At 44.9% G+C, this 26843-nt stretch overlaps 1 protein-coding gene across 1 annotated transcript in view; it reads left to right on the forward strand.

Moving 5' to 3' along the window:
- The first annotated feature begins 472 nt into the window (after positions 1 to 472).
- LOC119167287 (sulfotransferase 1B1-like) overlaps positions 473 to 26843 on the forward strand; it is a 234606-nt gene continuing 208235 nt past the window's right edge. The window contains exon 1 of the mRNA XM_075866765.1: positions 473 to 695. The gene's annotated coding sequence lies outside the window, so the exon portion shown is untranslated. The remainder of the gene's footprint in view (positions 696 to 26843) is intronic.

A 26843-nucleotide genomic window follows, 5' to 3' on the forward strand; every position in this document is an offset into this window, starting at 1 on the left:
CACCTTGAGTAGGCCAGTAAAGTGACAGGTATAGCTTGTGTACGTGAGGAACCCTATGGTTGCGTACCGCATTCGAAAACGGTCTATCGACTCCACGCGAACGACACAATTGCGTACAAAGAATTCGATTAAATTTTATTTAACTGCGTGGATAAGCAGTTTCACCAGGAAACAATGTCACAAGCTCCCGCGCTTTGACGCGTACCTGTAGATATATCTGCCCCGTCGCCACGAGAAAGGCAGGGCATACAGGCGACGTGCCTGACTCACACGGCGCGTCCAGACCATTCAGTTTTTATACTGACGTCTTTATCGCGTGGCTGCCGGTGCCATATCGCGCGTTCCCGCCGCGAAGGGAGCAGCTTATCTCGCTTCCCTTTCCTTATCTCTTACGTTTACCCTCCTGACAGCGGTGACGTTACGGCCGCCGATTGCATTTCACGAGGTAGGTGCACGCGTCCTTCGGCAATTCTGGGCTCGTCTACCGATGTCGACTCGGCTGAGTGCCCGCGGGTTTTGTCTGTGATCGAGCGTTGTGTGTGGCGCGGAAGGCTGAGTCGCAGTGCTTTTGTGTAGTACGCTGAACCCGTGTCGTCTCGCTCGTGGAACGAATCAACCAGCAACACTTGTTGGACGCTAACAGTGCCGCAGTCGTTATATCCTTCAACCGAGGTCGTTTGCTCCTTCGACTGTAGGTGAGTTTCGTTTTGCTGCTTCGTTTTCCAGACTCTGTGTGGACTTATTTGGCTTTATTAGAGTACGATTAAATTTACTAGCATTGTGCGTGATTCAGGCGATCTGCGGTAATAAGTTATACGAGCGCTTCGAGTTCGCGCCAAAGTACTTGTCCTTGGTCGTCACTACTGTTTACTGATGTCGCTAACCTCGACTTGCCGGCCGGAGTCTGTGACAGTTCAGTCTCGCAGCCGACAAATGATTTCATCTCTTGGGGCTTTTGAAGAGGGACTTCGACTTCGAACGTTACTTACCCAATCGAAGTGACAATAAACACTGATGCCAAACTGCCGCGAATGGTGTTAGCATCTTTAACGGTGAAACACCGCCGTTATGGAAGTGATACAAGCACACAGTGGATACTGAGTTTAGAGTGGGCGTTCACCGCTGCACAGTGTCGTTAATTGAAGTAGGGTGCAATCATAACTTGCTATCTCGCGGCGCAGTGTTTTGCTCCGTTCAGGTATGTTTCGTGAGAATTGAACGCGTACGGTTGATTTTGTGATCGTAGACTTGTGCCCGGCTGCGCTAGCACTGTAGCAATACGGCTCAGCTGTGGTTACTGCCACTGCATAACGGCCGTTCCATCGCACTTACATCTTTACGGTTAATCGTTCGTTCAAGCGTGTTGCTTGCATCTATAGCGCAAGCTGGAAGCCTTGTTTCGATGCGTGCGCGCACGGTTTTCTATGAACGCAGTTATCCCCTCACGCCGGTTCGGTGTCATGCTGAGGAATGCAATCCGCCTGTCAGCAGCGTGTTGCTCTGTGGATTGACGCAGATGGTTGGCAGAACGAGTACTCGAATACGCCAGCACACGTGCGCCAGACGTGTGTTGCGGCACGACGATCTGCTAAGTTTTCCACAACTGGGTACGTTTATCGTTACGATACGCCAGTCCAAAGCATTACTAAACTTCGTTCACAACACACGGTTGTCTCTAGCACACCCGTTACAGTCTTGTACTTTGGGACCCTCTTCTGTATATTTTACTTCCTGTAACATCCTTTTATGACATGATAATAAACTGATTGATTGATTGATTGAAGCGGCTGGCAAGTGTCTGCCGTTTCTGCCAGCCGCCAATGACGTTACGCCATCTGCAAGTTTCTTTCGGCTCGTTGCCGGTGTAAAAATGAGTGTGTGCAACGTTTCCGGCTATTTATGATTTATTCGAAATGAATTCGAAAGACAGTGTCTTTTCAGCTTTACTTTCACTCTTATTGGAGAGATTTTCCCTGCTAAAAAGCACAAATCCGCTAACTATAAGCGGAGCTGGCAACTCTGGGTGGCTGGCACTTAGTAATGCTCACGCAATTTCCGGCTTAACTATACTCGGCTTATCAGACAATTCGTTCGGGCTTGGATTCGGCAAAACGAACACACAGCGAAAATGTTTACTACGACTGATAAATGGTGGAGCACGTTCTTGTGTTTTGAAGTTCATTAGCCACACATATAAGAGAAGGTTGGCTTCGCTAATTTGGCTATCCCAGTAAGTAGATTCTTAATATTTAAAGAAAAAAAATGCTATCAACTTCACGGTGTGTTATTAGTTATTTTGTTATATTAGTCATGAAAGAGTAGCACCTTGATATCAATTAAAAATTGTTTTGTACGTAATAATCACTCAAACCTGTAATATTATATAAATTAGCCTGACACAAATACCTGAACAATTTTTATCAGCAAGTTCGGAGATGGGCGGGAATCGGCCGGGAACACTTTATTTGATATATAATGACCCTTATATATATATATATATATATATATATATATATATATATATATATATATATATATATATATATATATATGCCACCCGAACCGTGTTAAATGGATTGATATTTGATATGTGGGTTTATGGGGTTTAGCATCCCAAGTATATGGAGCAGAAGACTGCACTTACATTCTTTGCAGTGCACATGCCACATGGCCACCATAGCCTTTCTTAAATTTGTGAGCTTGCTGTGTTGCTTGCTCATTGAAGCATTGCCCTGTTTGTACTACATATATCTTTCCACATGTATATCCTATGTATATCTTTCCGCGAAGCAGGGCTTTTGAAAAAAAAGCGAAAACAAAGGATGAAAGGGAGATTTTAGAAACATTTTTTATGAGGAAAGCCACGGATCAATGTTTCAGTACGCCATCACTCCTCCTTTCCGAGAGTGCGTTTTTTTTTAGTTTAGAATATTTTTATTGGTCACACATGTGTCATCGTGCATGAGCACTGTTCTTTCACTCTGTATAGAAGTGGTCATAGCACCTTCAGTCGGCACTCTTTCCCGTTCATTTTGTCTCTTACCACATTGTCGCGCTGTTACTACAATACTACCGTGATGAACCGACTCGCCCAAATTAAGCTCCTGTTGCTCGATTGGTTCACCCTTCAGTAAGTTCTGCTGCCTCTGCATCGACCTCGCGATTATCCGGTGCCCGCATAAGCCGTACTTAAAAGAACAGTGACATAAACTTGACGAATGTCACGTTTTTCTTGTGAACACGCAGCTTTTAATGCCCCGGTAACAATTTGGTACTAATCATGCAACAGAGAGACGAATATATATATATATATATATATATATATATATATATATATATATATATATATATATATATATATATATATATATACATATAATTTTGAGTAGTATGACCAATACCGAGCCCAATTCAAAACGAGTGCCAAGCCCAGCAATTTTCAGCGCTGCCAGCAATGCCAAGCGGTCACCTGCCACGGTTTCGCTACGTCTGATCACGAGGCCACGCGAAATGGTGACGCGAGTTCCAGTTGACATTTCGTCTGCTCGCATGTTTTCGCCACCCAATCATTGTCACCGCCGTCACCAACGCCCACAAACTACGATGAAAACACTGAGGAATATTGAATAGCGTTGATTCGCAGCGTGGTGAATTATTTTTGGTTCGATGTCCTTATAAGCAGTCATTGTGCAATCGACGCCGGACCAAGCAGCGACAACACAGCTGCCGATGCACGCTTGGGCCACAGTCGCTGGTAAGACATATCAACGCCGCGTGAGTACTATTTGTTCGCGATGACCGTAGCTTCAAATAATCACATTCGTGCCCACGACTTCACGTCAACCAAAGCGGCACAACAAAAACGCACAGTTCACAGGAACGCGCTGCAGGAACCAAGCGAAACAAACCAAGTGAAGCCATTGCTATAGAGGCAGCCAGGTGTCGCCGCCAAATGGTACCACGTGTAGGCACCATGACGGCAACACTGAAATTGTTGACGTCATAGCTGCTCGCTCATCGTCACTCAGCACCTGAGGCGTGACCTAATAGCTCGCTGAACACGTCAAAATACTGTCGATGTCGCATAGCCGGGAACGCGTCGTTGAGCCTTTGGACGCCCTTTAAGCTCCAGATATTCCGATTCAGATTGTTTATTTTTCTTGAATTTCAACAAGAAAGCTACAGAGGCTAAAGGTATAGCAATACCTGATGAATGGTCTCTGCACCGGTTTTACAAAAATATTAAATAGCAAATATACAGAAGATTGTTCGTAACATACAATTTTTGTTAGTGTGCAGATTCAAAAAGACTGACAAAAACAGAGTTCACAATACCTAGTGACCGAACAAAAAGCTCTTTTGTACAGAAGTAAAAAAATAATTAACGATAGCATACCTGCTTGTATATTTAATAAGTAGAATATTTGTATCCAAAAATATATAATAAACAGAAAAATGTTTTAGGCAAGTTCATCAACACGTTTTATGACATGTCATTGTACAAAAACAAAAAAATGCATATTGATACTCGAAATAGTTGCAAGTACTTAAATTTTACAACGTGAAAGTGAGCGCGGTATTTAATAATACCCTTTTCATTTGTTTAATAAGGTTTGAACTAACATTGAAGTCCAAATCTCCATCCAATTGGTTAAGATAAGACATGGTTTGATATTTCATAGTTAGCTTACCACACTTCGTTCGTGTTACGGGCGTGTGTCGTTATTGTGCTCTAAAGTGGTACATTGATTCATTTTTTGTTAGTGATATATGATTTTTCGCGATGTACTAATTTGAGTAAATTGAAATAGAATATTTGGTCAGCTCTTAACATATCATGCTTTATAAATAAAGGTTGACTTCTTAAATCCTGTGGGTTGCCCCTGTATTGCTCAAAGCAGTCTAGTAAACGTTTTTATAGTACTAATTTATTATAGTTGCCTTGTGTTGTCGTCCCCCATAATAAATTTCCGTAGCATAATTTTGAGTAAAACAGAGCATAATACACTGTTTTCATCAGCCTCACACGGGGGAAAGCAGCAGCTTTGTATAAGCATCCCACAGATTTTGCCAATTCCACTGCTAGGCTATCGATATTTGCATTCCATAATAGGTGCTCTTCAAATAATACACCAAGAAATGTTTGCGTTGCGACTCTATTGATATGCTCCCCTTCAAATGTAATGTTCAGATCAGTGTTTATTATTTTATGCACTGCGTGAAATATGACGTACGATGTCTTTTTTCATTTAACTGCATGTGATATTTTCTTACACAGCATAATAAAGATGATAAAAAATCGTTAACTTTTGATTAGAGTGCTTTAGCTCTTTACATTCAAATAATACGTTTGTATCGTCTGCAAACATAATCATTTCAGGAGAATCACGGATATTTACCAGATCATTTACATAAAGCAAGAATAAAAGGGGGCCTATAGAATTGATCCCTGCGGGACACATTGCGTTATAATTAGTTTGGACGAAGTGATGTTGTTTACCCCGACTACACTCATTACATACTACACTCACTACAGACTCATTACAGCCACAATACAGACCACACTCGACCAACGCTATTGGAGATATCAACCGATATACGTGCCCGGACTTGGCGTTCGTTAAAGGGGTCAGGGAGGCGCGATGGAAAAACGGCGGGGAAACGCTTGACAGTGACCACTGCATTTTGCGTATCCAGATAGAAACCCTCCCGGTTAAGAAACGACATGGCCTGGCTCGACTTACGGACTGGAAAGCTTTTAGAAAAACTAGGACAGAATTCGACGATAAAGAAGTTGCGGACTTTGAGAGTTGGGTCTCGGGAATCAAGGCAGACTGGAAACAATTAACCCGAGAAGTTAACCTATCTACAAACACGCCCGAGGTGGACAAGCATTTCCTACACCTCTGGGACGCCCGCCGGGGCCTATTAAGAAGATGGAAGCGGCAGAAACACAACCGCAAACTGTGACTTAGGATCGCCGCAGTCACCAGGGAAGCCGAAAAGTATGTGACGGAGCTGCCAAGGCGCAAATGGGACCAAAAAATGCAACGATGTACAAGGTACACTGGGTTGGAAAAGGACATAGGCCTTGCTGAGGGCCCTCATAGACCCAACCACGACCAAGACTGAATTTTGTAAAACGACCAAAAAGATTGCTCACCGATTCAAAGGCACAGGCCGAGAACTGCTCGAACACGTCAAGCAGCGCTATATTGGCGATACAACGAATACTGACTGCATCCTGGCATACAATGGTAAAGCTAATCCCGCTCTAGACGAACCAATTACCACAACAGAATATCGACATGCCATGCTGTCGGCAACAAAGAACACGACGCCAGGAAAGGATGGCGTCAGCAACGCTGTGATACGGAACGTCGATGACAAATCTATCACAAGGTTTACAGAATTTATCAACAAACATTGGGAACAGGGTACCGTCCCAAACGACTGGAAACATGCGGAAATAATAATGATTCCGAAGTCTGGAAAGGCTCCAAGCTTAGAAAATTTAAGACCCATTTCGTTGACCTCATGTTTGGGAAAAGTATACGAGAGAATCGTGCTCTAGAGGCCAGAGACCTACCTGGAAGACAACGAACTCATACCGCACACCATGTTTGGCTTCCGAAAATGCCTCTCAACTCAGGACGACCTCCTACAAATCAAAGAGGACGGGCTTACCGATGTTCCAAAATATGGTGAAAACGTACTACTTGCACTGGATATTAAGGCTGCTATCGACAATGTCAGTCATAAGTTTGTGCTATAGAGGGACTTAGCAAATTAGGTTGTGAAAAGTGAATACACAACTAAATCAAAGCTTTTCTCAGTAACAGAACTGCCACAGTTGCTATAGGAGGCATCGGCACTGATACGTTTGTTACGCCCACAAAAGGAACACCCTAACGTTCTGTGATATCGCCGACGCTGTTCGACATCGTTATGATCGGCTTAGCTCGGAACCTCGAAAACATTGAAGGACTCAGACATGCCATCTATGCAGACGATGTTACAATCTGGGGGACAAGAGGGTCTATAGGACAAAAACAAGATCTTCTGCAACGCGCAGCTGATACAGTTCACGACTACGTGCGTCAATGCGGCCTCGTCTGCTCTCCGGAGAAATCGGAAGTCCTGGGAGTCTACAGACGAGGATACGATCTGCAAAACTGTTTAGACGTCTATATAGGGAGGAAGAAGATTCCAGAAGTGTCCCGAATTAAGATTCTCGGCATGTGAATACAGAGCAACTGTCGTATGGACCACACCACCAGACTGCTGTCAAACAGTACAGCGCAGATCACGAGGATGACCACCAGAATCTCTAACAGAAGACGGGGTATGAAGGAGGAGGACACTTGTAGGCTTGTACAGGCCCTCGTGGTCAGTAGTATTGTATACAGTGTCTCCTACCAAACACCACTCCCACAGAAAAAAAGAACAATTAGAGGCAATCTTTAGAAAAGCCTACAAGTGCGCCCTTGGTCTACCTGTCAGCACCTCGACATAGAAATTCCTTAAACTCGGTATAAACAACACAGTGCAAGAAGACATCGAGGCGCATCTTCTTGCGCAGAAAATGAGACTACTGCTGACTGCTACGGGCAGGTACACGTTGCAGGCACTGGGCTTGGGGATGCTTGCGGAGAAATCAATAACACGGCGAGCATACCAAAGGACATTCGCCTGATCATTGAAGTCAGCCCAATACCTCGAAACATGCATCCAGAAATCCATAAGGCTCGAAGAAAAGCCAGATCAGAAGCACACGAAAATAAAATTCAAGGCGAGAACCGACGTAGTTGTACGTTGACGCGATCACATACAGAGAGCACTCCGGGACAGTTGTAAGCTTTGTTGATCACCAACTTAGGGAAGTCAACAGCGCTTCGTTCAGAAGCAACATCCTCGAGGCTGAGGAAGTAGCGATCGTGCTCGCCATCACACACCAGAGCGAAGAGTCTACTACAGAAGTAGTTACTGACTAGCAAGAAGCGTGTCGACGGTACAGCAGTGGACGCATATCCAATGCTGCGATCCGCATACTCAAGGGAAGAAAAACCAACTTCTCAAACTGCTCCATTACGTGGACATCAAGCCATGAAACGGTGACAGGGAACCAGCGTGCCGACGCCATTGCCCGAGAATACGCCTACGGGGGGCGCACAACGACGAGGAACCAGCCACACTTACTAGACGCTCTGGAGCAATCTTAAAACACCAGAGAGCCCTGAAAAGGATAAACCCCCCTCCCCACAAAGACCTCAGCAGAGAGCAGTCGGTTGCCTGGAGACAGCTGCAGACTAATGCGTACCCCAATCTCGGTCGTCTGAGTAAAATCTATCCGGGAATATACGCCAACAAATGCCCGCTATGCGGAGAACACGCCACACTTTACCACGTGACATGGGCCTTCCAACACAAACAGGTAGTGCCAAGAAACTGTACACCAACACCGGAGCAGTGGGAAGCTGCGCTGTCCTGATCTAAGCCTGAAGAACAGCTCAAGCTGGTCGACAGAGCTTGTAAGATGGCAAAGGCCGCAGGGTCCCTGGACTGAGGGCTCCACCTTCACCGGAAAAATGTATTTGTAATAAAGTTTTTGCATTGCATGAAGTAACTGTCAACCAGGTTGAACGTCGTACCACGTATTCCATGCCTGTACAGTTTGTTAAGCAGTATGTCATGCTGTTAAGCAGTAGTACGGATGCTGTCGAACGCCTTTTCAAAATCCAAAGAAAAAACAAGCCAAGTATGTATTTTCTGTTCTCAATGGATGTTATTCTTTTATCTTTAATGAATGTGAGTTCCTGCTCAGTTAATTTGTTCTTTTGAAAACTATATTGGCTCTTCGTTAGTATGTTGCTCTTATTTACGAAATATATTAGTCTAATATGAATTATACTTTCAAAGACCTTCAATATGGTGGGTAGCACCGACACTGGGCAATGATTTGTAAGCATGTCTCGTCCACCACTTTTATATATTGGTGTACCTCATGTTACCTTTAAAGCTTGTGAAAAGGTACCTGTACTAAGAGTAAGATTGAGAATATGGAAAAGAACATCACATATTACTGGCGATATTAATTTAATTCCACAGCACCTATATCATCCATGCCAGCTGCTACGTTGTTCTTCAACTCATTTATAATTTTTCTAACTTCTGCTGAGTCAGTCGGCTACAAATACACAGATGATTTCGTCGGAACAATATGCACTGAAGGATTCGTATTCCCAATAACAACTTTATACGTGCCAGAGTTTGAATAACTTCTACGTAAGGGACGCCGTTCATACTTCACTAAAGAAACTGATGCATACGAAGCAATCAAATGAACTCGACACCTCGAATTTGTGTGTTTAGAAAAAGTGTTAAGGATTTAGAGTACTTGGTATTCTACTACTGTAGAGCTGAAAGCCGTTGCTTAATTGGGACTCACAGTTGACGAGGCCGCATCGACAAAAAGTACGCTGGGGCCGGGCCCTGCTTCCTAGCACTTCACACCGTTACATTCGTTCATGGATGGTACGTGTACCCCCAAAGTTATGACACGGTGAAAGTACCTTTGAAGAGTACGGGTTATAAAGTTGTCCCCCGTGTTATTTGGTGCACAGCGCTAAGGCACAGCGTATACGACACTCTTCGATATATCCGAAAAAGTGGTATCTCCCTTTTACCTAAGCGCCGGCAGACATAGATAATACTTGTGTTGTTTCGCTTTTAAATTACGAAAGGCTTACCCACCCCCACCCCCTTTTTTTATAGGCAAAAGCACCGCTGAGTGTTCATTTATCGAAACGATACAAGGGCGTGTCATATATCGTAGACAGCTGCCGAAGGACAAATTAAATTTTACGTCTCGTGGAAAGGTAGGGCTTCCTTAATGTAGCTGGCTGGGAGGGGGGCGGCATGGTTTCAGTAACCTGAAATAGAGCGCCGATTTTGCCCATACCATCCGACAATGAGACCTTTCACGCAATATCTTAACGCGCGTACGTGGTCACAAGAACGCTGCGCTACTGACGATAATGGCGTCCAAGGATACTGGGTGTTTGAGTCAAAGAGCAGTTTACGTCTCACATGGGGCGCCGTGACCAAGATATGTCTACTGTGTGAGACGCACGTCTTCGCATCATTTTCGTTTTGCATCCATTTCTGGTGTCGCTTTCCTTCGAACTCAAACGGCGAAGCGTGTGTGCGAGGAGGAAGGGGAAGGGAAGCTTGCTGCGGTCGAACTTGTTGATAATCATCATCAGTCAGACCACACCCACTGCAGGACAAAGGCTCTCCACTGCTCCGCCAATCGACCCGGTCCCATGCTTCCTGCTGCTCCGTTATACCTGCAAGTTTTTTAATCTCGTGGCTCCACCTAGCTTTCTGTCACCTCCTCGCGCGTTTGCTTTCCCTGGGAATCTACTCAGTTATTTTTAATAATCAGCGGTTATCCTGCCTACGTGCTACATGGCCATCCCATGTCCATTTCTTCTTGATGTCAACTATGATATCCTTAACCCCCGTTTGATCCCTGCTCGGCTCTATTGCCAGCTGTACCTAAAGTTTTCCTTTCAGTTCTACCACTCGCTACGCAGTCCTCAATTTAGGTTGAGCCCTCCCTTTTTGTGAGCCTCCACGTTTATTCTTGATATACGTAAGTACCGGTAAGATGCAGCTCCTATATGCCTTCACCGAGGGATAATTTTTGACCACCACAACGGGGTTGTCTTAGCGATGTTCAAAGCGAAGCATGAGATTTTCTTTCTCTCTCGTTTGTACGCCACACAGTATATCTTATCTGATAGGGACGGTGTTTTGCTGTGACGTCACGGGACAAACGTTTTATCTTCCCGGTGGCTGTCGTCACTAGGCGGCTCTCTTCACGAGACGACGGCTATGTCTATCCAGTGGTTTCACAATGGAAGACGCGGATGTAAGAACACTCACTGAAACGAATAGCTGCATTGCGTTCGTTTCACCGACGATGCCCGCCCATGCAGACACGTCGCTTTGTTGGCTATTCCTTCACCGTTTGAAATTTGCCTTGAGTCTATTGCAAAACACAAGTTCACCAAAATAAACTGTTTTGCGGAACGAACTCTGTATCGTTTTCAGCTACGTAACAATACAACATAGGGGCAACACAAAGAAAGCACCTACTATTTTTATCCTGGAGGCTTACAAAGAGGGTTCAGGTTAAATTGAGGACGACGCAGCGAGAAATGGAAAGAAAAATGGTAGGTGTAACCTTAAGAGACAAGAAGAGAGCAGAGTAGATTAGGGAACAAACGGGGGTTAAGGATATCATAGTTGACACCAAGAAGAGGAAATGGACATGGGCCGGGCATGTAGCGCGTAGATAGGATCACCGCTTGTCATTAAGGGTAACTAACTGGATTCCCAGAGAAGGTAAGCGGGTTAGGGTGAGACCGAAGATTAGGTGGGCAGATGACATTAACAAGTTTGCGGGTTTAAATTGGCAGCAGCAAGCACAGGACCGGGTTAACTGGCGGAACATGGGAGAGGCCTTTGTCGTGCAGTGGACGTAGTCAGGCTGATGATGATGATGATGATGATGATGATGATGATTTTTATCCTGTTGATTGCTTAGGTCATTAAATGGCAGAAAAAGAGTGTCTACACTCGCTGTCATGTCTGCTTGTTGCGCTAGCACTTCCAACTTTAATTGCACATGTATACACCCTAAAAAGTGGACAGGGACATGCCCGCCACCGTAGTTCAGGGGTAGAGCATCGGACGCGTTGTTCGAAGGTCGGACGTTCGGTCCGTGCCAGCAGCAAGATATCTTTTCGTCTACTTTTCTTTTATTTATATTTATACTGCATTTACAGCTAATGACATCCTCTATACTTTCTTTGCCATCATAGTCTGTTATTATAACTTAATTCCTTGCCCTTCCTCTTTCCTTCCTCCCCTCCTTGTCTGTTATTTCACATTAATATTACGCCTAACCGACAAAAAAACGAGCTCTTAGATTTCCACGGCCCTCCAGTATTGAGGTTCGTCACTAGTACGAATCGTTATCTAAAAACAGTGTTCCAAACACCTCTGGAAGTAAAGAAATGAATTAACGGAAAGTTTTATAAACCGGAAGACCCACTACAAATGAGGCAATTGTCTCCGGCTGGAAATGTGCCACTAGACGCTCATCATGCGTCAAGTATAGCTGTTTATACACGAGAGCGTCGTTTCGGCTCGATGCGTTTCACGTACACAGGAAGCAATTGACGTCGCGAATAAGTTCTGAGCCCGGGACGGTTAGCGTTTGCGTACCACTTACTCGGATCAACTGCAGAGCATCCCGTGTATTCTCATTGATTAAGACTCAATAACTATTTACTGGGACTCAGTGGAGTGTTAACTCGACACCTTTTAAACGTTTACTTCTGGTTTATCAATCGCATTGGTGAAGCTGGTTGGAGAGGCGGAAAACTGCGCAGAAGGTGGAAGGGTGAATGCCCTCTAACTGTCAATCCGAAACGCGTGACGTTGCAAATTGCAAACGACTACTCTATAGGTACCGCAGTTGGTGGAGTGAGGTGGTTCTCCGTTTACGCGGGAAAATAATATTAGAGATAGCTATACTAATTAATTTGGTTTAAATTGCGTAAGCGTACCACCAATTTTTCGGAATGAAAATTAGTTTCACGTTTAACATGACGGCGTAGAAGAGGTCATTTCGCAGATATTCTGGCCTCGGCGTCGATGTCGGCGTCGTAGGTCGTGAACGAAAAATCATCCTCTTGTTCGTGACCAAAAACTCGAGAAATATGCTAATCAATAAACAATAGAAAATCACGCAGTCTGCTGCTAAAAGGAACCATATGCGAAGAAGCGGGCGCTAACTATTACACTGGCGGCGGCGTTAACGTTGGCGCTCATCGCGGCATTGCGCAGGCGAGAAACCTCGGGTGCGCAAAGGACGCACTTATGAACCGGTGTTTCCTACTGGAACACGCCAATCACTGCTAATTGGCAATGAGAGACAGAAGTATACGATTGAACACAGATACCCGTAGTCCGCTTTTAGTTAACACACACGCTGCGAACTTATATTGTTCAACAACGCACAGTAGAAATCTCCCACCGTTACTACCTTGGAGGTTATAAGCTAGTGAAGGGTCGTGCAGCGCGAGTAGTCACTTTTAGCAGTCAAAAAGCTCGTAAGCAGACGCGGCCTGCGTCGGCGTTGCGAGATGAGAGAGGGGAAATGAAGGAAAGGAGAGAGTGTGGGAGGGGACGTGCAATCGCAGTAAGGGTGGTCACGCCGCACACCGGATTTAACTCGACCTTAAGATGCTTCGCCTCTAAAATTTCCGGAACTCACTGAGAATCGAGCCCAGCCCTTTTGGAGGCAAGCAGCTTTTGTACCATGCCCCGCCGCGGTGGTCTAGTGGCTAAGGTACTCGGCTGCTGACCCGCAGGGCGCGGGTTCGAATTCCGGTTGCGGCGGCTGCATTTCCGACGGAGGCGGAAATGTTGTAGGCCCGTGTGCTCAGATTTGGGTGCATGTTAAAGAACCCCAGGTGGTCTAAATTTCCGGAGCCCTCCACTACGGTGTCTCTCATAATCATACAGTGGTTTCGGGACGTTAAACCCCATATATCAATCAATCAGCTTTTGTACCACACAGCCAAGCATCTGCTTGAAAATGCGGTGAAAGTAACTTCCTCTGTATGGCAGTGCCGTAAAAATAACGTTAATGCTTTACAAACAACTCGTCCTTTATGCAGGCCATGGCTTCGCAATACAACGTGTAATATCGCAATATTATTCCATGCTACAAGCGTACATTCCCATCGGGTGTCAGATTGTAATTATCCTTGTGACTACATGGTTTAAACTCAGTCGCTGATTACAAAAGTCCCGTATACGTTACTGCGCGTTATTCCCTTAGGGCCACGTAGTGAGTGCATAGCAAGTTCGAAACAATTTCGCGTTCATAATTGCTCGTGGTTTTAAGCACGCTACCCATTACACGGAATGCAATTATATATAAAAGCTTCACTGACACAAGACGCTTTCCACTTTATCGATTACATGGCAGTAATCCACAGTTTAAACTTCTCGGGTACCACTATACAACAAAAAGTGGTTCAAGTACGCACTAAGAATATATGATATCGCTATCGCATTCAACTCAAAATGCGAAGCTTAGGAGAGAGAGATAAACTTGAGCGTCCCCCGATTTTTTCGCCCGGCGTGTAATTAGTGGGGAGAAATTATGTAGGATAGTTTAATAAATTATTCTAGGTTATTACTGCTGTTTTTGTAGTTTTTGGTTCTTCCGTTACGTCACATTCTCTTTTATCTTTTTAGTTCAGCAATGAACTGATGTTTTGAGCTAGTGACCTAATTCTTCGGGGTTTACGTCCCAAAAGGACGATATTAATATCGGGGAGACCATAGTGGAAAGCTGCGGAAATTTAAACACCTAAATCTAGGTGTGTTTAGTAAACGTGGTTGAAGATTTAGAGTACTAGGTACTCCACTTTGGGAGAGCTGTGTGCCGTCCCTGTCTCTCACGCCGAAAAATCAGCAGACAGACTGTAAAGCCCTTAGGTCCGTGGGCCTCTATCATTACCCTTCCATCCTGTGACCTTCGAGTCAGCAGACGGGCATCGCAACAACTGGACCACCACAGCAGGCGCAGTTCGTTCGCGGCGTTGGTTCCTCTTCTTTGTCGGGATCGTTTTGGAGCTGTTGGCTTTTGGTAAATTCTGGAGGTTTAGTTTCGAGAACCAATATATTCGTAGAATATTCAAAGGCTTCCATTCCGCATGATTTCAACCTGGTATTTTTCAACGTGGACCTAAAGGTAAAACCCGGGCTGCAGCGGCCGCATTTTCGATGGAGGCGGGAATGTTTGAGGCCCATGCACAAAAAATCAAGTTTGATTGGTTGATTGTACACGATATTCATGCGAGACAAAGAAGAACGGATAGACAGCTGCATGAAAAAGCAGTGCAGGAGACAAATCACGTGTGATAATTTGCTTATCCTAACGAATCGAGAGTGTGTACGCTGTGTACCTCACGGGAATTACTGCCTATTTACAACTTCGCAAGCGGTGATAGCAGCGTGCAGCCGAGAAGCACGAAATCCTGATAGGCTCTAGCGCTTAGTGCTGGTATTGTTCACGAGCATTCAAGAACTAAGGGGCGAGGAGGTTGCATCGTGTGTATGAAGGTGAGCAGAAAATCACCCCTCGTTTCTAAACGCGGGGTGGTGAGTGGCCCTTAAACACGCGACTTGTAGACACGATTATACGCGTCGTACAGGTGCACGCAGATGAGCTATAACGATGAGATGATGCGATATCATTGAAACACGCTTGCTTGCCAACATATTGCCACGTTCCATTTCCCAAGTTTTGTTATCGTCCCAAAACACTACACAATTCTCAGCGCAAACCGCGCCTGCAGTTTTCGAGAAGCTTCCGGACTGTAGTATAGATCGTTTCGATAAGTTCACGCCTACTCTGTGAACTGTACAGATTATTCTGGAACCTACGCCACCGCCAGCGATAACGCTGGAACATTCGACGGCAAGAGTATAAATGCCGACGCGCTTCGCCGCTTGTCAGTTGTTGATCGACGGCCGACGCTCCGTTCACTGCTATCTGTGCAAGACTGCTACTGTAATCGAACTTTCCCTTTACTAGGCACAGGTTCGCCCAAATAAACAGTTAAATCCCAACATAAAGTCTCTTGTCTTCGGCGACGTCACGACCCCGAGACATATTGCAACATATTGCAACAACGACGACCCGAGAGCTGATAAGATAAAGACAGACCACGACCGAAAATACACGGCTGCCGCGTGCCATCCTCGATTCAGTCACTGATACGGACAAAACAAAAAGAAAAAAAGGAACACCACGCACACAAAGGGTTGGCAGTGACAACCATTTGATTGCGACGAATGATCGTGTAGAAAATGGTAGCCACCGCCATGCACGGTTGCCAACCAGTAATTTAAATACATCGCACTAAACTGAGCTAAACTCTGAACTTGTGCCTGTGAGGGGGAGGAAGGAAGGGTGTCTGGGTATACCAAAGGCTTAATAGAGATCATCGGCTTAAAGGCTTCACAAAGCGCCGATCCCGCAGGCAAACCTGTATGCTGCATAGTCGTCTGAAAGATCGCAGAGGTCGCACTTCGATTGAAGCAAAATGATAAACCCACGTACTGCGCAATGTCGTTGCACGTTAAACAAGGCCAGATGATAGAAATTCCCGGAGACCTCCACTACGGCATTTCTCTCCTAGTTATATCGTGATTTTATGACGTAAAACTCTATATAATATTATTGGGTGTCTGAAATAAAGCAGCGTCACATGGCTGTGATGGCAAAAAAAGGTGGGAGATGAACTGCTGGAGATAGAACTTTATTTCGCTCGAGGGCGAACTTGAGCCTGGTAAATCTAGTAACACTCGGTGAACAAGCGAATAACCTCGACAATATGCTAGCGGTGAGTGTCGCCGACTGTCCAATAATGTGATGCTATAGATGACACACGAGCCGGCTTTTGAAGAAAAATCGACGAGTGCTGTTTCTAGGGCGATTTGGACATTCGTTCTTGTAAGGGTAGCGCTGTGGAACACGGACTAAAAGAACTTCCATCTGTGTGTCCATGTTCCTTCCTTTAGACCATTGTTCATTTGCGCTACCCTTCCACCCTTCCAAGTATCGAAAATTCCAGTGTTATCACTGGTTCCAACATGAACTTCAGTACTCCATATGAATAGGAATATAAACATGAATATGACTCCTATATCTAGTCATCTTCAGCGTCACTGTCAGCCTTATGTCGGCTTAGGTTTATACTCTAGTTAATTCACACGTACCTCAACGCACTCATATTCATGCGCCACCTGAATACTTATCGGTCAGAGACGTGAATTGCTAGAGGTGCCGTGAAGCCTCCCGAGCAATCTCTTTCACGCAATCTTCTTGGTAAAAATATATCGTGTGAGTAGGTTATTTCATGCAATATGTTCTCTCTATATCACAGATAACCAAAGGCATGAGATCAGAAGCCGTATCGCAGAACAGAAATTACATGATATAGTGGCATTAAAAGCATCAGCGCCAAGATCAAAAAAAAAAAAAAGGGGGGTCGTTTAAGCTCAGAGGCTTATGCATCAACTCACTCACGCTCGCTCACGCTCCCCCAGGCTTAGGCCAAACCGTGAGTCTGAATTTGAATGAGCTCGCTAAATAATATGTTGTTGTGTAGATTGGATTACGAGTGGGTTCGGTTGAGAAAAACAGCTCAGTGAGTAGTCTCAGACCGGTGAGCCTTCAGAGCAGACTATATTTTTAGATTGAGCTCTTTCTTTTTTTGCCGAACTATAATACCGGCTGCGTCATAGGCTCGACTCTTCCAAGGTGTAACCGTGTCCGAGTTTCACCAACAACAGCTGCAAAGCGCCCAATCACACGGCGTAAGCCGCACCTGAGTGTAACGCGACATTGTTAGACGCTTTGGTTTGTTCTCATCAGCCCGTGTGCGTGATGCGTGCAGCGAGGTGCACTCGTGGGCACGCGCGACCACCGGCGATTGCAGCTGGAATTGTATATCGTGAGCAGTGGATTCTTTTACCACTGGCGCGTTTAATTTGCAAATTAAAATTTCTACGATTGAGGAGCGTGCTGCTCACGATAATCATTGTACTCTGCCATGGGTGTTTCAGAGACACAAGTTCGGCATATGAGTATTTCAGACTTTATAGGTTTTCCTCATGTGTCATAAAGCAACTATCACACAACATTATTTGGCTCTTTGAGCACGACGTCACATGGTTCGACTACAGTGGCAACCCTTATTTTATTTTTTTTATTTATTTCAATTTATTTATTTGTGCAGTTTAACGTTCCAAAGCCACCATATGATTATGAGAGACACCGTAGTAGAGGGCTCCGGAAATTTCAACCACCTGGGGTTCTTTAACGTTCACCCAAATCTGAGTACACGGGCCTATAACATTTCCGCCTCCATCGGAAATGCAGCCGCCACAGCCGGGATTTTATCCCGCAACCTGCGGGTCAGCAGCCGAGAACCTTATCCAATAGAACACCGTGGCGGTTGTATTTATTTATTTTACAATACATGATTGCCGTGGTGCAGGAGACGGAATGCGACATTATGAGTCGCCTGACCAGGCCTCTAGCACCACGCGGTACATTCTTCACACAGGGCGACTTGCGCTGGCAAAGAAAAAAGAAGCATAAGCACACAATCACATTGCGATGAACTAGGAGAGCTTATACAAAATAAAGATTACAACAAGGCTTCGAAAACTCGGTTAGATTACATACACGTATCAATGCAAAGTAAATAAACATAACAGACCAAGAGAAAGATAGTAGTGTGGACACCAGTGTTGCATATGGGAGCATATGTACATGAATAATTAGAAAAGTGGGTACATATATAACACTTCATGCATACAAATGCAAGAAAGGACATGTGCTTGATCTCCTTAGTGGCGGCTGCTCGTCAATGTAGCACATCAGTGGATGACACTGGACGTCGTCAAGGGACGGCTTTCAGCTCTCCCGTAGTACAGTACTTTAAATCGTTAACCACTTCTTCTAAACGCTTGACCGGGACGGCTTTATGCTCTCCCATAGTGGAGTACCTATTACTCTGAATCATTAACCACTTTTTCTAAACACATATCAAAGTGCACACATATTATTGATGGGAGTTACACGCAAAAGTGCATCTCTTCCAGCTGCGTCTTCCCTTCAGGTAATCATCTTAATCGTAGGGTTACAATGTGCAAACACCACGAAACGATTGTGTGAGACGCCGTAGTGAAGGGCTCCGGAAATTTCGATCTCCTGGGGTCCCTCAACGTACACCCAAGTCTAAGCACGTGTCACAGTTGTGCACCAAGAAGGGCGAGAAATATCAAGAAAGAATATTGCGCTCTTTTTTGTTTTTTAGGAGCTTGGGGAGTGGACCTTTAAAAGTTATTTGCGAATGTTTGTGGCCCTTATCGACAGCGTCACGGTACAAGGCTTTGTGCGTCCGTATTGGTAACATGTGACGGCCCAATCGATAGTGCACAGCAGTTTTGCGCCTGCACTTGCGCAGTGTGCGGCAACTATTTTGCGGCGTCATATATGATAGTTACGTCGAGCCTTTTGTCTGGGGTCCCCAGGTGGCGCTTTGAAATCTGTACCGGTAACATAGGTTCAGACTGTCACGGTGGATGGACGTGTTTTTTGAGCGCTGCCGATCGACTGCGCAGATAAGTTGTTTTGCATGCTTTGAGCTTGTCTTTATAATTATAGGGCAGCAGTTGAAATCCCTGTAGCACTTATTTTAGTCACCAGGTATTTACTAGTTTGTGCGTGTGTGAATGTTTGATTTGTTTTTTTGTTGTTGTTTTTCTTTTATTTTGCCACACCATGAGGGAGGTGCACGTGCATTGAACACGCAAATTTTTGTAGTAGAGCTTAGACTTTCTCTTTCGTAGGGCAGGGCTCGAGTTTTGTAATTATCGAGTGAGACAAGTCATATACAGCATTGGTGTCGGAAAGACATGATTAAAAAGACTGTGAAGTGTTCAGGATGTGGGGTTGGTTTTAAAGTAGACCCAAGTGTAGAAGCGGAAAAAGAAGAGGCTGACGCGAAGTGTAGGCAATGTGAGGTCGAGGAAAAAATGGAGAAGATGATGGTCACCCAGAGTGACCTGCTGATGAGAATCACCGAGCTCGAGACTGCGTTGGCGACAGCGCAAGAGAAAACGAGGGCTATGGGAGAAAGGCTGAAGTCCGCCGAGGAAGCACCAGCCAAGGTGAACAGAGGAGCGGCCTAGGCAGAGAACAGTAGGTAACCGGTAACCGGAACGGAGGAGAAGAAAGAGCTAGCAAGTTTGGAAAAAACAGGTTCAACTGGTTCAATTGTCGCAAGGCCCAGCTTCAGCGAAGTAGTGGTGGGGCTGGGAGGGGACAAAGCAGCCGACGTCACAGATGCAAGTAACCCCCAGGTGCAGGACGCTCCAGCTGAAAAGTCACTGCATGTGATAATCGCCGGGGACTCGAATTTAAATTGATGCACAGAAGCCATCAAAGAGAGGGTAACAGCTGACAAGAGGGTTGCAGTAGGGGAGTTCCCAGGACGCAAGCTGGAAGGAGTCATGAGGCAAGTGAGCGCAAAACTCAAAACTACAGTGGATAGACGAAACCTCGTGATAACTTCAGGCGGTTTAAACGATGTCTTAAATGAAGATATTGCAGGACTAGCAACTACACTGGTGAAAGGCGTCGATGACATGCGTGCCACTTCTTCTCAGGTACAGGTAGCGATATGCACGATACCTGAGGTACTGGTGCGTGATAGAAAACTGCAAAGAGCGGTTGTCAACGCAAACCAATAGATATGGCGGATGAGTCGAGAGAAAGGCTTTGAGGGGGTGGAAATAAACAGAGAGGTGCATAGGTGGGGTGGTTTTCAACGAGACAGAATTCACTTCGATGGGCGGCTAGGTCATGAGGTGGGTTGGCGACTTGCAGGACGCTCAGTAGCTTTTTGGGGGAGCAAGTGGACCCTTCGGGGTGCAGGATAGCTAGTAACGAGGAAAACAACCAGGGAGACTCTTTGACAGGTGGCATGGACAGATACGATTCCAAAGTGACACCAGTATTTGAGATAGGTAGAGTCCGGGGCAGAAATAGACGTAGCCACTAGCGCCGAGCCATGTCGGAAATAGAATATATTAACATGCAGGGTGGTAGGAAAAGGCTGAAGTGGGAAGAGATTGAAGAACAGCTAAGGGAGGAGAGGCCGATGGTATACGGTTTTGTAGAAACACATCTCAGGGACATGGAACAACCTCCTAACAATGCGGACTACGCATGGGAATATTGTAATAGAACAAAAGGCAGCAGAAAGGGGGGTGGTATCGGGGCATTCATTCATAAAAGTACAGACTGGCAAAGGGTCAAGCAGGAGTGCAGGGAACATTTATGGCTAAAAGCGAAAGTGGCAGGGCAAATGACACTCTTTGGCTTCGTGTACTTGTGGACGGGTGCAAAGGCCAGAGAGGAAAACCAGGCGATGATAGAGTGTATATCGAAGGACATTCAGGAGTTAGGAAGAGAGTGCGAGATAATTATACTAGAAGATATGAATGCACACATAGAAGATATAGATGGGTATAACGACCCGACAGGCAAAATGATCATGGATATGTGTGAAAGGCTTGATTTGATCATTTGCAACAGTACCGAGAAGTGTGAAGGGCAAATAACATGAGAGGTAGAAAGGCTGTAGTCAACGATAGATTACGCACTGATGTCACATAGGATGTATGATAAGCTCCGGGGAATGCTCATAGATGAAGGTGGCTCCAGAAGTCTGGGTAGTGATCACAAACGTTTCAAGCTAAGTTTTGGAAGAGCAGTGAAAGTGGGAAAGAGATAAGATGAGCAACTACAGGAAAAAAATTTATTCAGAAAGGCGAATTGAAATAGCCACTAAACAAAGTGAGAAAGTAATCACTGAGGATAATAAAACAGTGTGGACATACACGAATCTAATTAGATTGTTTGATCTAGAGCTGCTAAGGCACGTGACAAGTCACCCCGGAAAAGAAGACTCAAACCCTAAAGTTGGTGGGATGAGGAAGTTAAGAGAGCCATAGCAAAACGTCAGGAAGCCTCTAGGGAACACAGACATGCTAAGCAGCGGGGTGAACCGACAGATGATGTTGAAAGAGAATGGGAAATCTTTCTAAGCTGTAGAAGGGATGCATTCCTTCTGATCAATGAAAAGATTAGAAGAAAGGGAGCCCAGTGGCTGGCAGAAATACATAAAAAGATAGAAAGGCAGCTGCGAAATTTTGGAACCATCTAAACTCCCTAAGAAATAAGACGAGCCTAGAGCAGAGGTTTATAACTACAGCTCAAGGTGCTAGGCTAGAAGGGGACGAAGCTATTCAATATATAAGAACAAGGGTGACAGAAAAATTTCAACAAAGAAGTGCTTTATGCACCACAATAGACGAGGATGAATTAAGTAGCGCAATGGCTCCATTTTCACTACAAGAGTGGGAAAGGGCTGAGAAAAGGGTTCCTAGTAGTACATCAACAGGCCCAGATGGCATTCCAATTTTGCTGATAAAGACATTAGGTCCGAAGTCTAAGCAGGCTTTGAGAGAGGCAGTGAGCAAAATAATAATCGATTGAGAAGTTCACGATGGATGGAAAATTAGCAGAATGAGCATGATCTATAAAGGAAAGGAAGACAAAGCTGACAGAAACAACTACCGTCCTATAACAGTGACATCAGTGGTCTACAGGCTGGCGATGCAGATTATAAAGGAAAGATTGCAGGCATGGACTGAGGATGAGGGGGTGCTGGGGGAACTGCAGAATGGGTTTAGGAAACATAGGAGGTTGGAAGACAATCTTTTCTCACTGACGCAGTGCATCGAAATAGCAGAAAAGAAACACAGGCCCCTGTGGCTAGCATTTTTGGATATCAAGGGAGCGTACGATAGCGTGGTTCAAGTGGAATTGTGGAGAATACTGGACACACTAGGCGTGGATGATATAGTCACTAGTCTTTTAAAAGATATCTACAAAGGTAAGAAGTTAATTATAAAGTGGGAAAAACAGGTATCCAAGCCTGCAAAGGTAAAACGGTGGTTTAGGCAGGGGTGTCCTCTGTTACCCTTATTATTCATGATGTACCTACAAGGATTAGAGGCCAAATTGGAGGGAAGTGGACTGGGCTTCAACCTCTCTTTCGTCAAACAAGGAAAACTCAATGAACAGGCACTACCAGCATTGATGTACGTTGCTGGGTTCCAGGGCACCGTGAAATACAAGGGAACGTTTTGGCCGACAATCTGGCTGCTTGCGCCAAAGACACTACAGCCAATGCATCAACACTAGGCCCTGCACTTGACTTAAAACCTTTTCTAAAACGAAAGCTCAGGGGGTATTGGCAGAGCCTGTGGGATAAACACACAGATAATAAACTCCATGCTATTAAGCCGCAACTAGGTTATTGGCCGCCACTATCAAAATCACGACACACAGAAGTAATACTAACAAGGCTTAGAACAGGACATACACATTCTACACATTCATTTCTACTGTCTACCGGCGATCCACCATATTGTGAGAGATGTGGAGAGCCCCTTACGGTTCTCCACATTCTCGTCCAGTGCAATGAGCTAGATGCTCTAAGAAAAAAGCACTGCTTACTTCCCTACCTACAGCTGTTCCCTCTACACCCTGGGATGCTCATCGGTAGGGATCCGCTTTTTAAACTGCAAACACTTTTCACGTTTTTAAAAAAATTTGCATAGCTTTCACTCGATATTTCGAGGTCATCCGTAGCACGACCTTTACAGAGTGGTCGTGGCTGCGGTGACTACATTTTCATCATGGTTTTATTATCATGACATTTTGCCATCCGCTATCACTATACATATGTCACGCCACTGTCATGATTTTTTTAATTCCATATTTTAACCCGCGTTAGAGCGAGGAATTTCAAGGCCCCTTTACAGCCACGCATCATATCATTGTTCATATCTGTAGTCAATTGAAATGGCGCTCTTTGGCCATCCTTTGGCCCTTGCGCCATTAAAAAACTACTCATCATCATCATCATTGATGTACGCAGATGATATAGTGCTAATGGCCGACAACAAGGAAGATTTGCAGAGATTGGTGGACATCTCAGTAATGAGGGAGATAGGTTAGATTTCATATTCAGTAAGGAAAAATCAGCAGTCATAATTTTTAATGACAATGAAGGTAGTGAGATTGGAACAGAGGAGATCATGCTAATTGATTGATTTGTGGGGTTTAACGTCCCAAAACCACCATATGATTATGACAGACGCCGTAGTGGAGGGCTCCGGAAATTTTGACAGGAGGTCATGCTAGAGATAACAGATAAATACAAATATCTGGGCGTATGCATAAGCAATGGGGCCGAGTACCTAAGAGAACACGAAATATAAGTGTCGACTAAAGGTAACAGGAATGCAGCGGTAATGAAAAATAGGGCACTGTGGAACTACAATAGGTATGATGTTGTGAGAGAAATATGGAAAGGGGTCATGGTTCCTGGTCTGACGTTCGGCAATGCGGTCTTGTGCATGAGATCACAAGTTCAAGCAAGATTAGAAATTAAGCAACGTGGAATAGGTAGGCTTGCCTTAGGGGCTCACGGGAATACACCAAATCAGACAGGACAAGGTAATACGGGATGGACATCATTTGAGGGCAGGGAAGCTTGCAACAAAATAAAATTTTGAGAAGCGATTGAGAGAAATGGGGGAGGAGCGTTGGGCTAGGAAGATATTCAGCTACTTGTACTTGGAAGAATGTCGATACAAAATGGCGGAAGCGAACCAGAAAATTAACTGGTAAATACTTGGAAAACAGCAGGGGGCCAAACCAAAAAGAATTAGCGGTTAAGAAGAAGGTGAATGAAGCCGAGATCGATATGCGGAGAATTGGCATGATTAAGAAGTCCGCACTAGAGATCTATCGAACTTTTAAGCAGGAAATTGCCAAGGAAAGGATCCATGATCATACTCGGGGTAGTTCTCTACAGTTTGAGGCCAGGACGGGAGTATTGCGAACCAAGACATATCGGGCCAAATACGAAGGGGTAGACACTGTATGCAGTGCATGTGGAGAGCAAGAAGAAACTGCGGAACACTTGATAATGTTCTGTAAAGGGCTTCACCCTATAGTTCAGGATGATGGCGCAGAGTTTTTCAAAGCACTGGGGTTTAGGGACAGTGAGGGCAAAATAGACTTTAAGCGGGTAGAATTAACTAGAAGGAGGTTAGCTGATTGGTAGCTGAAGTCAAGGCACGAGTGAAAATTCAACCCTTCACTGCAAAGTACGAATCCCCAACCTCACTATTTAAGAGGAAAAAATAAATATAGTTTTTTGTTCATTAAGTATTACGGCTTGGTGGCGCTAGCCACCGCCCGATCTAAAGGGTACAGCCATATACATCTATCCATCCATTCGAAAGAGCATACCGACCAAGCAAGCCACTCATAAGATAACCGTGACTTAACCGGTCGGTGAGTGCCATACAACAATTAGTTAGACTGGGGTACAGTGTTCTAGAAGTAACTCCTTCTAGAACACTGTAGCTGGGGTATTGAAGCGTTCGGATTATTGGATGGAATCAAATGCACTTCATAAAGGATTCGTCGGTGATCACGATACCGCATAATGCGTATTCTGAGTGCAGCTTCATGGTGGGAAAAGGTCACCTTTATCTGAAGCTTTGGCTACCCGCAAGGTCACCTTGCAGAAAGCCACAGTTTCGAAAACATGATTTGTGGTGTAGTACATGATGTACTACACCACAAATCCTGTTATTTGTGAAGTAAGGCCCGCAACCCGCAAACTTTTTTCGGAAGGAGTTGGGGGCGGCATTTGTTGAAGGCATTCACAGTCACATATTTTCATTATTTATTTTCAGCACAACACCACGCTTCATCCAATTTTTTTTTTTTTGGGGGGGGGGGGGGGCTTTTGGCTTAACGCAGAAGCGGGCGCTTGAGAGCTATACTAGACAAAGACTTTACTTAAAATATTCTTCGAATAAGGCTTTAAAAAGCCAGCAGTATGAACACACAGACACGCACACATGCGCACACACACGCACGCGCACGCACTAACAGAGGCAGAGAAGACAAAGAGGAGATGCGTTTCTTCCAATTAATTTATCAGGGGCGGAGCTCCTTAGTGTGAAGACGTGTGCCCTGTTCGTTGGCGTGACGTGCTGCGTATACCCAAAACCGTATAGATATCCATGTGGATACTCACATGGGTATTCATATGGACACCACATGGATATCCATATGCATAGCCAACGAATATTCATATGGATACCCATATATAATGTCTGTATTAGTCCATATCAATATACATACGGACACTTCAACACCATATGTGCATTTTGATTAATACTCAACTTTGTGTGTACATACGTGTTGTCACGTCTTTGCGTGATCGATCGAGTGGGCAATGTTTGGGGGTTGATGATGCCCTGGAGCTTCCCCAACTCGTCATCATTCACTTCGTGGGTATGCTGTGATTTTTATTATTTTCAGCTCAGTTTCATTTTCATTGACTCTCTATCGCTATTTACGCACAGTAGGAGGTGAGTGCGCAATCAGAGTCAATAAGTACTTAGCAACCCTCTTGGTTCAAGAAAAGTACGCAGGAGTATCGGCATGCACTCTAAGAAAATTCTAGCCTGTTCAACGTGGTAAAAACCGTCTCACGTCTGCGCTGTCGACCGTTTCGCCGGGAATTACATTTTATTGCCAAGTTTCAGCAAATATTTCATTAGGAATTCGATTGTTGTTTCTTCGTTCTTCAGGTTAAGCTGTGTGGATCCTACGTGATGATATTGTAGCGAAACGTCGGGGTTGTTCAAAGTTAGGCGCATCAAACGACCAGGGAGACGAATAAGTGTGGGTGAAACTCCGCGGAGGCAATCGATGAGAAGTCAACACGATGATTTCGGGGAGCACTCATTGGGGGTTTATTTGGCTAACACAACTTCAATTTACAAAATGCACTAGGTCACAAAGACAAAACATAGAAAATGGTGGCATACCCCTCGGCCTGCATGGCATGGTCTCCGGTGGTGAGATCCGCTGTTTTTCACCGACTCCGCTCTCTTTTCAAATTCAAACATCCTCTTTTTAACCCTTGGTCGAACAAAGAGTCTTCACAAAATCCAATCACATGTTGGGACTCGCAGCATCACAACCAATCACAGAAACACTTTCGTAAAAG

This window comes from Rhipicephalus microplus, chromosome 6 (genome assembly GCF_043290135.1).
Source record: "Rhipicephalus microplus isolate Deutch F79 chromosome 6, USDA_Rmic, whole genome shotgun sequence".
In the NCBI taxonomy this organism is placed as follows: domain Eukaryota; kingdom Metazoa; phylum Arthropoda; class Arachnida; order Ixodida; family Ixodidae; genus Rhipicephalus; species Rhipicephalus microplus.